The sequence below is a fragment of the Leucoraja erinacea genome, unplaced genomic scaffold (assembly GCF_028641065.1).
Source record: "Leucoraja erinacea ecotype New England unplaced genomic scaffold, Leri_hhj_1 Leri_70S, whole genome shotgun sequence".
Classification (NCBI taxonomy): domain Eukaryota; kingdom Metazoa; phylum Chordata; class Chondrichthyes; order Rajiformes; family Rajidae; genus Leucoraja; species Leucoraja erinaceus.
In genome coordinates, this window is record NW_026576630.1 from 95,001 (window position 1) to 107,500 (window position 12,500).

The 12,500-nt window shown below is 52.2% G+C and overlaps 1 protein-coding gene across 1 annotated transcript in view; it reads right to left on the minus strand.

Moving 5' to 3' along the window:
• Positions 1 to 12,500, minus strand: part of LOC129694562 (neurexin-2-like) — a 229,423-nt gene that overhangs the window by 31,224 nt on the left and 185,699 nt on the right.

Consider the following 12,500-nt stretch of genomic DNA (forward strand, 5'->3'; position numbering starts at 1 on the left):
CTGGAGTAACTCAGCGGGTCAGGCAGCATCTGTGGAGAACATGGATAGGTGACGTTTCACAGAGTGCTGGAGTAACTCAGCGGGTCAGGCAGCATCTGTGGAGAACATGGATAGGTGCGTTCGATCCTGACTGCGGGTGCTGTCTGTACGGAGTTTGCACGTTCTCCCCGTGACCTGCGTGGGTTTTCTCCGGATGCTCCTGTTTCCTCCCACATTCCAAAGACGTGCAGGTTTGTAGGTTAATTGGCGCAAGGAGTGGATGAAATAGAATTAGTGGGAAGGTCAGTGTGGACTCAATGGGCCGAAGGGCCTGTTTCCGTGCCGACTCTCAGTCTAATGCCTGTCATTCCCAGCTATCGTACATAGAGGCCACAAAGGAATACAGATGTGTCGTGTTGGCAGACACAGTCTCATGTGGGCAAGTGTGGAGCTGTCCATTCCTGCAGCAGAGGTTTAATTCATATACTGAGGTACAGGGAGACTTACTGTCCCAGTGTGGTCTGCACAGGCCAGCTATGTCCACACACACGTAATCAGGAGGGATAACACAGTGCTTATAGTTGGGCAAGTTGAGTACCAAGGATGGACATTGTGCTTCAGCCCATCTTGCCAACATGCCCCATCTACACTAGTCCCACCTGCCTGCATTTGGCCCATATCTCTCGAAACCTGTCCTATCCATGTGTTGCCTGAAGGTTATAGCTAAGTAGGACATCAGTGACATCACATATTGACTGCCGTGAACAATATTGGAGACCGATTTGGACAGGAGGGAGGGGCACAGCTGTCATTAGGCAACTGTGAACCGTCCTCTCACCAACTAGAGAGCGGTCCTGACCTCCCATCCACCTCATCGGACTATCTGTGATCGGACTTTACCTTGCACTAAACATTATTCCCTTTATCCTGTATCTGTACACTGTGGACGGCTTGATTGTAATCATGTATTGTCTTTCTGCTGACTGGTTAGCGCGCAACAAAGGCTTTTCACTCAATCTCGGTACACGGGTTCAGGACAGGCGGTGAGTTACACGTGGGCCACAGGGGCAGGGAGTGCAGGAGCTGGCTCAGCCCCGCTGTGTTACTCCAGCACTCTTGTTTTTGTTTCTGTGTCTTGTTTTGTAAGCCAGCACCTGCAGTTCCAAGGGTCTCCCGGCTTGGCCGCCTGCCCTCGTGATTAAACCTCTCAACTCACAGACATGTTGCTGTAAAATAAACCGTCTTTGGGTTTGGACTTCAACCAATGGATGGGTGGGGACAGGCGGTCAGATTGGCTGGAGTCAAGGGCTGCCATCTGCCTAGACAAGACAGAGTGCTGGAGTAACTCAGCGGGTCAGGCAGCATCTGTGGAGAACATGGATAGGTGACGTTTCACAGAGTGCTGGAGTAACTCAGTGGGTCAGGCAGCATCTGTGGAGAACATGGATAGGTGACATTTCACAGAGTGCTGGAGTAACTCAGCGGGTCAGGCAGCATCTGTGGAGAACATGGATAGGTGACGTTTCACAGAGTGCTGGAGTAACTCAGCGGGACAGGCAGCATCTTTTCAGAGTCGACCAGAAGCATCACCCCTTCCTTCTCTCCAGAGACGCTGCCTGTCCCGCTGAGTTACTCCAGCACATTGTGTCTTTCTTCATTGTAAATCAGCACCTGCAGTTCCTTCCTACTCACTTTTCTAGACAAATCAGATCACTGTGAGGGCCACAGTTCCAGCCGCCGTGAGAGGTGGAATGGGCGGCCCAGACACAGGCCACTCTGCCCCTCTGCCCATCCCCATTACCTGTGCCTTCCCCAGCCTCACCCACTCCCTTTGTTTGACCTGTGTTTGGCCCACATCCCCCTAATCCTGTCCAATCCATGTACCTGTCCAAATGGCTCAACTATCTCTTCTGGCCCCTCGTTCCATACACTAACCACCCTCTGTGTGTAATAGTTGCCTGAACCTGTACCTGCCTTCTCTCCATACCCCCTGATCCCTTTAGCCACAAGGGCCACATCTAACTCCCCCTTAAATATAGCCAATGAACTGTGGCCTCAACTACCTTCTGTGGCAGAGAATTCCACAGATTCACCACTCTCTGTGTGTGAAAAATGTTTTTCTCATCTCGGTCCTAAAAGATTTCCCCCTTATCCTTAAACTGTGACCCCTTGTTCTGGACTTCCCCAACATCGGGAACAATCTTCCTGCATCTAGCCTGTCCAACCACTTAAGAATTTTGTAAGTTTCTATAAGATCCCCCCTCAATCTTCTAAATTCTAGCGAGTACAAGCCGAGTCTATCCAGTCTTTCTTCATATGATCTTCAGTTTCCTCCCACACTCCAAAGACGTGCAGGTTTGTAGATTAATTGGCTTGGTGTAAATGTAAATTGTCCCTAGTGTGTGTGGGATAGTGTTAGTGTGCGGGGATCGCTGGTCGGCACGGACTCAGTTTAGTTTATTGTCATGTGTACCAAGGTACAGGGCTAACCAGTCAGCATAAAGACAACACATGATTACAATCGAGCCGTCTGCAGTGTACAGATACAGGATAAAGGGAATAACGTTTAGTGCAGTAAAGTCCGATCAAGGATAGCCCGAGGATCAGCAATGAGGTAGACAGTAGGTTAGGACAGCCCTCTGGTTGTTACTGCTGTACAAGGCGTTGGTAAGGCCACATCTGGAGATCTGTGAACAGTTCAGGTCACCCTGTTACAGCGAGAGGCTGGATGGGCGAGAATTATTTTCATACGCTCACAAGTTATAGGAGCAGAATTAGGCCATTCGGCCCATCAAGTCTACTCCACCATTCAATCATGGCTGATCAATCTCTGCCTCCTAATCCCATTCTCCTGCCTTCACCCCATAACCCCTGACAACCATTCTAATCAAGAATCTATCTATCTCTGCCTTAAATATATCCACAACGTCTAAAGGACACTTGGATAGGACAGGTTTGGAGGGATATGGGCCAAATGTGAGCAGGTGTGACTAGTGTGGATGGGGCATGTTGGTCGGCATGGATGAGTCGGGCTGAAGGGCCTGTTTCCGTGCGATGGGGCTAGTGTGGATGGGGCTAGTGTGGATGGGACTAGTGTGGATGGGACTAGTGTGGATGGGGCTAGTGTGGGTGGGGCTAGTGTGGATGGGGCTAGTGTGGATGGGGCTAGTGTGGATGGGGCATGTTGGCCAGCATGGATGAGTCGGGCTGAAGGGCCTGTATCCGTGCAATGGGGCTAGTGTGGATGGGGCTAGTGTGGATGGGGCTAGTGTGGATGGGGCTAGTGTGGATGGGGCTAGTGTGGATGGGGCTAGTGTGGATGGGGCATGTTGGCCAGCATGGATCAGTCGGGCTGAAGGGCGGGTTTCCGTTCGGTGGGGCTAGTGTGGATGGGGCTAGTGTGGATGGGGCTAGTGTGGATGGGGGGGCTAGTGTGGATGGGGCTAGTGTGGATGGGACTAGTGTGGAGTGTGGATGGGGCTAGTGTGGATGGGGCATGTAGTGTGGATGGGGGGCTAGTGTGGATGGGATGGGGCTAGTGTGGATGGGGCTAGTGTGTGGATGGGGCTAGTGTGGGATGGGGCTAGTGTGGATGGGTCTAGTGGATGGGCTAGTGTGGATGGGGCTAGTGTGGATGGGGCTAGTATGGATGGGGCTAGTGTGGATGGGGCTAGTGTGGATGGGACTAGTATGGATGGGGCTAGTGTGGATGGGGCTAGTGTGGATGGGACTAGTATGGATGGGGCTAGTGTGGATGGGGCTAGTATGGATGGGTCTAGTGTGGATGGGGCATGTTGGCCAGCATGGATCAGTCGGGCTGAAGGGCCTGTATCCATGCGGTGAGACTCTGTGACTCCTCTCCTTCACTGACACTGCTGGCTCTGCCTTCAACACTCTCAGACCCAGGCTCTGGAATTCCCTCCATGAATGTCCCCCTGCCTTAAGAAGCAGAAACCTCTCTGCTTGTGACGAATGCTCCTGTCAGGCACCTGGGACGTTTTATTACCGTAAGAACGTTATATAAATGCAAGTAATTGTTGTTGCTTTTCCATTTGCCCGCACTACCTCTGTGTTGCAAGAGACGGATGTGTTTGTGAGACGGGACTGTTAACTACAGTAAATACTGCATTATGTTCAGTCTTTGTCACCCTGGCCCACTGTTGATCACCACTCATCACAGACACCAGTCCCACATTCCATCCATTTGTTGACGGAGAGATGAGAGACACAGTTATGGAGACAAGTGGGCAGAACATTTCTCAACGGCAACCAAACTGCAGCGGGCGGGCAGGCGGGCGGGCCCAGAATCCCATTTTTCTCCGCAAAGCTCTTGTTAGTTTAGTTCCAACCTGTGTCGTGTGTCAAAGAAGCAATTATTCAGCGGGAATAAGAAGTGATCCCTGTGTTAACAGAGAGAAGCAGAGAAAGTATCAGGTCGAGATTGACTTCTTGTTGACTGATTGAGTTTGAAGTTATCGCCCATCGTTCATTTGTTCCAAGAAAATCCCAACGTGAGATCTTGTAGCAGGTGTCACCGATTATCCTGATCCCTCTCTGTCTCTCAGTGAGATTACGGGCAATCTAGTGTAGGAAGGAACTGCAGATGCTGGTTTAAACCAAAGGTAGACACAAAATGCTGGAGTAACTCAGTGGGACGGGCGGGCAGCATCTCTGGAGAGAAGGAATGGGTGATGTTTCGGGCCGAGACACTTCTTCAGACAATCTTGCCCTACACTCTCCACGTTCCTGCATTTCTAACTCAGCCTCCGAGACTGGACATCACACGAGGAGCTTGTGGCCGGAGCGGTCTAGATGCCCGTCTGACAGTGTGGTCACTCCCACACCCTCTGCTCACACCCACCCCCCACCCATCCTGACCAACCGCACCCTCTCTCGCCCACCCCCACCCTCACACTCTGCCATCATTCCCCCCCTCCCCCCCCAGGGGTAGTGCAAGAGGTCCCGTGGGAGTGGGGGAGGGGAGAGTATGGGTGAATAGGGGAGAGGATGGGAGGGGAGAGGAGGGGAGGGGAGAGGAGGGGAAGGGAGAGGAGGGGAAGGGGGGGGAAGGGGAGAGGAATGGAGAGGAGGGGGAGGGGAGAGGAGAGGAGCGGAGGGGGCGAGGGGAATGGAGGGGAGGGGGAGAGGAGGGGAGGGGGAGGGGGAGGAGGGGAGGGGAGGGGAGAGGAGGGGAGAGGAGGGGAGAGGAGGGGAGAGGAGGGGAGAGGAGAGGAGAGGAGCGGAGAGGAGGGGAGGGGGAGAGGAGAGGAAGAAAAGGGGGGTGGAGAGGAGGGGAGGCGAGGGGAGGGGAGGGGAGAGGAGAGGAAGCAAAGGGGGAGAGAGAGAGAGGAGGGGAGCGGAGGGGAGGGGAGAGAGGAGAGGAAGCAAAGGGGGGAGAGGAGAGGAGGGGAGCGGAGGGGAGGGGAAGCAAAGGGGAGGGGAGGGGAGAGGGAGAGGAAGCAAAGGGGGGGGAGAGGAGAGGAGGGGAGCGGAGGGGAGGGGAGAGGAAGGGAGGCAGGGGGGAGAGAGAGAGGAGAGGGGGGGGGGGAGAGGAGGGGAGGGGAGAGGAGAGGAGGGAGGAGGAGAGGAGAGGAGGGAGGAGGAGGGGAGAGGAGAGGAGGGAGGAGGAGGGGAGAGGAGAGGAGGGGAGAGGAATGGAGGGAGGGGAAGGGAGGGAGGGGAGGGGAGAGGAGAGGAAGCAAAGGGGGGAGAGGAGAGGAGGGGAGAGGAGAGGGGAGGGGAAGCAAGGGGAGGGGAGAGGAGGGGAAGCAAAGGGGGAGAGGAGGGGCTGCTCCTTGAGCCCGCCAGCACGAGGCAGGGGAGTATGTACAACCATCCCAAGGTGTACAGTCGGTGGGAGTGACACCGTTACCCCAGAGCCCCAGCGATGTGCGGCCTCTCTAGAGAGCGGAACAGCAAGCGAGAGGCAGCAGAATATCACAGCAAGACAACAAGAGAAGCAACAACAACACTCACCAAACGCAATGGCTGCTCACCGTTAAAACAGGTTTAAAATGTCTGGTTTAATTTTACTGATGTTTTAGCATTTATAAAGTATTAAAATAGAATTATTATTGGGTTATGTTAAAGTTAAGTTTGATTTGTTACGGCGTGTGACACCTTATTTTTTAAATGTTAAAAGCTTTTAATTAATTGGTTGTTACCTTTGTCGAGTAGCCACTCGTCTACTACCCGACCGAGACGATATGGGATTCGTTGTCGAGCAATCGCCAGTCGCTCATTATCATAGTTGCCTTTAAAGTTTAAAGAGACATTTCAGCAGTTAAAATCTGCAAGGTTACAGGTCAACAGTTAACACTTTAATGCTTCAGGTGAAAGGTCAAAGTTAAGAGATTAGCCACCAGACCGCTGACCCTCACTGGTCAAGGGAGGTCACACAATGTCCGGCCCCCATCCTGAACTGATCTCTCTGCCTGCACATGGTCCTGTCCCTCCGTTCCTGTCCGTGTGCCCGTCCACAAGCCTCTAAAACACCATGATCGTACCTGCCTCCACCACCACTACCCCCTGGCAGCGAGTTCCAGGCACTCACCAACCTCTGTGTGAAAACACTCACCCCACACATCCCCTTTAAACTTTCCCCCTCTCACCTTAAAGTGATGCCCTCTAGTCTTGGACACTTCCACCTTGGGATGAGGCCTGGATCCAAGCCTGACTCCTAGTCCCTCCTTGTGTTCAAATACAGGACCAGGTTTACAGCTCAAATCCCTACAGGGCCCTGGGTTATTCCTGGCAGTGGGTGATGGATGCCCTGTGGGTGATGGGTGCTCTGTGTGTAATGGGTGCTCTGTGGGTGATGGGTGTCTCTGTGTGTTATGGGTGCTCTGTGGGTGATGGGTGTCATTGGGTGATGGGTGCCCTGTGGGTGATGGGTGTCATTGGGTGGTGGGTGCCCTGTGGGTGATGGGTGTCCTGTGGTGATGGGTGCTCTGTGGGTGATGGGTGCCCTGTGGGTGATGGGTGTCAGTGGGTGATGGGTGCCCTGTGGATGATGGGTGCCCTGTGGATGATGGGTGTCATTGGGTGATGGGTGCTCTGTGGGTGATGGGTGTCCCTGTGGGTGATGGGGTTGCCCTGTGGGTGATGGGTGCCCTGTGGGTGATGGGTGTCCTGTGGGTGATGGGTGCTCCTGTGGATGATGGGTGTCATTGGGTGAATGGGTGCTCTGTGGGTGATGGGTGCCCTGTGGGTGATGGGTGTCATGGGGTGATGGGTGCTCTGTGGGTGATGGGTGCCCTGTGGGTGATGGGTGCCCTGTGGGTGATGGGTGCCATTGGGTGGTGATGGGTGCCATTGGCCCTGTGGGTGATGGGTGCCCTGTGGGTGATGGGTGCCCTGTGGGTGATGGGTGCCCTGTGGGTGATGGGTGCCCTTGGGTGATGGGTGTCATTGGGTGATGGGTTGCCCTGTGGGTGATGGGTGCCCTGTGGGTGATGGGTGCCCTGTGGGTGATGGGTGCCCTGTGGGTGATGGGTGCCATGTGGGTGATGGGTGCCCTGTGGGTGATGGGTGCCCTGTGGGTGATGGGTGCCCTGTGGGTGATGGGTGTCCTGTGGGTGATGGGTGCTGTGTGGGGGTGATGGGTGCCCTGTGGGTGATGGGTGTCATTGGGTGATGGGTGTCATTGGGTGATGGGTGCCCTGTGGGTGATGGGTGCCCTGTGGGTGATGGGTGTCATGTGGGTGATGGGTGTCATTGGGTGATGGGTGCCCTGTCATTGGGTGATGGGTGCCCTGTGGGTGATGGGTGTCATTGGGTGATGGGTGTCATTGGGTGATGGGTGCTCTGTCATTGGGTGATGGGTGCCCTGTGGGTGATGGGTGTCAGTGGGTGATGGGTGCCCTGTGGGTGATCTGTGGGTGATGGGTGCCCTCTGGGTGATGGGGGTCATTGGGTGATGGGTGTCCTGTGGATGATGGGTGTCAGTGATGGGTGCCCTGTGGGTGCTGGGTGCTCTGTCAATGGGTGCCCTGTGGGTGATGGGTGCCCTGTGGGTGATCTGTGGGTGATGGGTGCCCTCTGGGTGATGGGTGCTGGGGTGTTTAGTGGTCGGCAGCTGGACTGGGTGTGATGGTCTTGGGGCTGTTGTCCCTCTGATACACTGTAGAACCATCGTACAGAAGCCCATGTGTTGGTGGTTGTATGTGTTGCCAGATCCATCAGTAGCGTTACCATCTAAACTAGAGGTGGCTGCAGAGTGTAACGTCTGTATCTGAGGATGATATGACTATGTGGCAACATTGACGTATCTGATGATCCGTCTACAGTGAAGGTCCGTCTCCGAGCCAAAGATTCCTCCTGAACCATCTACAACTATCTCCTGACACCATAGTCCATCGACCATGCAGATTGCTGCTAGGGAGGGTTGAACACACACATGTGGTGAGCCCTCTTGTAGAACGGTTCCCCTTTAACCCACGATCGAGAGGCTGGTGGATCCTCAACAACCAAGGTGGACTTTGTCTCTACCGACAGTCTGGCCAATTCGCAACAGAGGGAAACCAAAAGCAGGCTTGCTCCGGGACCACCAATGTCCCTGCAGAACTATCTCCTGCAGAACTATCTCCCTGCAGAACTATCTCCTGGAGAACTATCTCCCTGCAGAACTATCTCCCTGCAGAACTATCTCCTGCAGAACTATCTCCCTGCAGAACTATCTCCCATTAAGAACTATCTCCCTGCAGAACTATCTCCTGCAAAACTATCTCCTGCAGAACTATCTCCTGCAGAACTATCTCCCATTAAGAACTATCTCCCTGCAGAACTATCTCCTGCAAAACTATCTCCTTCAGAACTATCTCCTGCAGAACTATCTCCCATTAAGAACTATCTCCCTGCAGAACTATCTCCTGCAAAACTATCTCCTGCAGAACTATCTCCTGCAGAACTATCTCCCATTAAGAACTATCTCCCTGCAGAACTATCTTCTGCAAAAACCTGCAGAACTATCTCCTGCAGAACTATCTCCCTGCAGAACTATCTCCCATTAAGAACTATCTCCTGCAGAACTATCTCCCTGCAGAACTATCTCCCTGCAGAACTATCTCCCTGCAGAACTATCTCCCATTAAGAACTATCTCCTGCAGAACTATCTCCTGCAGAACTATCTCCCATTAAGAACTATCTCCCTGCAGAACTATCTCCTGCAAAACTATCCCCCTGCAGAACTATCTCCTGCAGAACTATCTCCTGCAGAACTATCTCCCTGTAGAACTATCTCCCTGCAGAACTATCTCCCTGCAGAACGATCTCCTGCAGAACTATCTCCCTGCAGAACTATCTCCCATTAAGAACTATCTCCTGCAGAACTATCTCCTGCAGAACTATCTCCCTGTAGAACTATCTCCCTGCAGAACTATCTCCCTGCAGAACGATCTCCTGCAGAACTATCTCCCTGCAGAACTATCTCCCTGCAGAACTATCTCCCATTAAGAACTATCTCCCTGCAGAACTATCTCCTATCAGAACTATCTCCCTGCAGAACTATCTCCCTGCAGAACTATCTCCCATTAAGAACTATCTCCCTGCAGAACTATCTCCCTGCAGAACTATCTCCTGCAGAACTATCTCCTGCAGAACTATCTCCCATTAAGAACTATCTCCTGCAGAACTATCTTCCTCAACCACCAATCTTCATTTCATAAGTACACAAAAATGCTGGAGAAACTCAGCGGGTGCAGCAGCATCTACAGAGCGAAGGAAATAGGCAACGTTTCGGGCCGAAACCCTTCTTCATTTCATAAGTAATAGGAACAGAATTAGGCCATTGGGGCAACCAAGTCTATCATGGCTGATCTAACTAACTCCCTTCTCCTGCCCACTCCCCGTCACAGCCTTCCACAGATTGACCACCCTGTGATTAAAGTCTCTGTGGTCCACCAATCTCCCTGGTCCTCTGAGTCTATTACTGGGAGAGTTGAGTCAGCGGCCAGGTGGCTAATACATCAGAATGCTTAGGCTATATAATTGTTGTTTAATATTTCTAAAGCACTGGGTTTGAATGTTAGGCGTTTAGAACAGTTAACACAAGATTACACTTTTACAGGACTTTTAGCCTTGGTTTTATAGAGATTTTAAACCAGCACAAATAAAATAAACTTATTTATCTATCCAGTTAAAGAGAAAGCCAGTTGAGATACTTCAAATCCAAGATTTGAGCTGCTTTTTTTTTGTGAAGAACTTTACCTGAGTCTGGAATAAACCTTTGTGAAGACCAATTTATCAAATGTTTATATTCAGTGTGAAAGGATTGCACACTCCATTGTTAATAACCCTGCAGCATTTATCATAGTTTGTGGTTAATAAGCCCTCAATGATTTAATTAATTTAATTTTTGGGGTAAGTGGTTTTATTTTTGTGGTGTTGATAACACCTCAGGAGATTGTACATCCTGCTAATCACCCACACACACACACACACACTCTCTGCTCACCAGCCCACACCTCCCTCCCCCTCCCCTCCCCACCCTCCCTCATCCACCCAGCTAATGCAGGAGGGACTCCCCCACCTCTGAGACCTTGCACTGTTCCAGCTTGCAGCTGCCTGAGCCCCACAGCATCTGAAAAACCCCCCCCCCCCCCCCCCCCCCCCCCCCAAACCTGGCCACCTCTCAGGCCTCCTTAATCATGTGCCTTCATGTTTGCCTTTGTACTCCTGCCTTGGCCCCCAGCCCCAATAAATCTTTCAGTGCTCCACATGTGTGTTCTTTGATCATCACCTGGTGATGGAGGGTTGGGCATTTTGTGCACTTTCAATGGGCACCTGCACACAGGCAGGAGTTGTGTTAGTCTGTTGTTGCCTGGCCTGATACTACACACAAACCTGCCTGCAGTTGAAACCAGGAAGGGGCTAAATGCAAGGAGTGCTGTAGTAACTCAGTGGGTCAGGCAGCATCTGTGGAGAACATGGATAGGTGACGTTTCACAGAGTGCTGGAGTAACTCAGCGGGTCAGGCAGCATCTGTGGAGAACATCAGGTGACTTCTCTCCAGGGATACTGCCTGACCCACTGAGTTACTCCAGCTTAGTGTATCTCTATGGTTTGAGCCAGCACCTGCAGTTCCACCATATACATGCCTATCTCTGGTGTACAGTACAACACAGCAACAAGCCACAATTCTGCGCTGAATGTTGACCATGATCAACTCATCTCTTCTGCCTGTGTGTGATCCATATTGTCCCATTCCCTGCCTATCCATGCGAGCATGAGGTGGTTCAGGTAACGAGTGATACGGAAACGCTGCCCCAATGGACACAGCTGGCTCTACACTGCAGTCCCAGACACAACTCACTTACTGCAGCACCAGCTGAAAGGGCAGCAGAATTTGGTTTGGTTATTTTCAAGATATAGTTCGGAAACAGGCCCTTCGTTCCACCAAGACTGCACCGACCAATAGTTCCAGAACAAGGGGTCACAGTTTAAGGATAAGGGGGAAGTCTTTTAGGACCGAGATGAGAAAAACATTTTTCACACAGAGAGTGGTGAATCTGTGGAATTCTCTGCCACAGAAGGTAGTTGAGGCCACAGTTCATTGGCTATATTTAAGAGGGAGTTAGATGTGGCCCTTGTGGCTAAAGGGATCAGGGGGGTATGGAGAGAAGGCAGGTACAGGATACTGAGTTGGATGATCAGCCATGATCATATTGAATGGCGAATGGTGCAGGCTCGAAGGGCCAAAATGGCCTCTACTCCTGCACCTATTGTCTATGTTTTTATGCTATCCCACTTTCTCATCCACTCCCTACACACTAGGGGCGTCTACTGAAGCCAATTAACCTACAAACCTGCACGTCTTTGGGATGAGGGAGGAAACCAGAGGTCACTGGGAGAACGTAGAGTCCGTACACACGGCACCCGTAGTGAGGATTAAACCCAGGTGTCTTGTTTCCACACAGAGGGTGGTGGGTGTATGGACCGAGCTGCTGGAGGAGGTAGTTGAAGCTGGGACTATCCCAACGCTAGACAGGTACATGGATAGGACAGGTTTGGAGGGATATGGACCAAATGCGGGCAGGTGGGACTAGTGTAGCTGGGACATGTTGGCTGGCGTGGGCAAGTTGGGCTGAAGGGCCTGTTTCGACACTGTGGGGCATGTTGGCTGGCATGGGCAAGTTGGGCTGAAGGGCTTGTTTCCACACTCTATCACTCTATGACTAGTGTAGCTGGGGCATGTTGGCTGGCATGGGCAAGTTGGGCTGAAGGGCCTGTTTCCACACGCTATCACTCTATGTACAGATGCGGGCTGGGTTTGTGCAAGCCTGCCTTCGTCCCCAGCAGCCAGCTTGTTGCAAGAGATGCATGGACCTGCAGGTTTAATTGAACATTGCTGCACTCATGCCTCACTGCTCCTGCCTTTCACACAAGATGAATCACTGCTTGTTAAGAGAAGACCTTTTTACTTTGCTGCTATTATTCACAGCCATTAAACATTGCAATTTTCCATCAGGCTTGTTTAGCACTGCCCGTCTCCCACTGTCCCAGAGTTCCCAGATGCTCACACC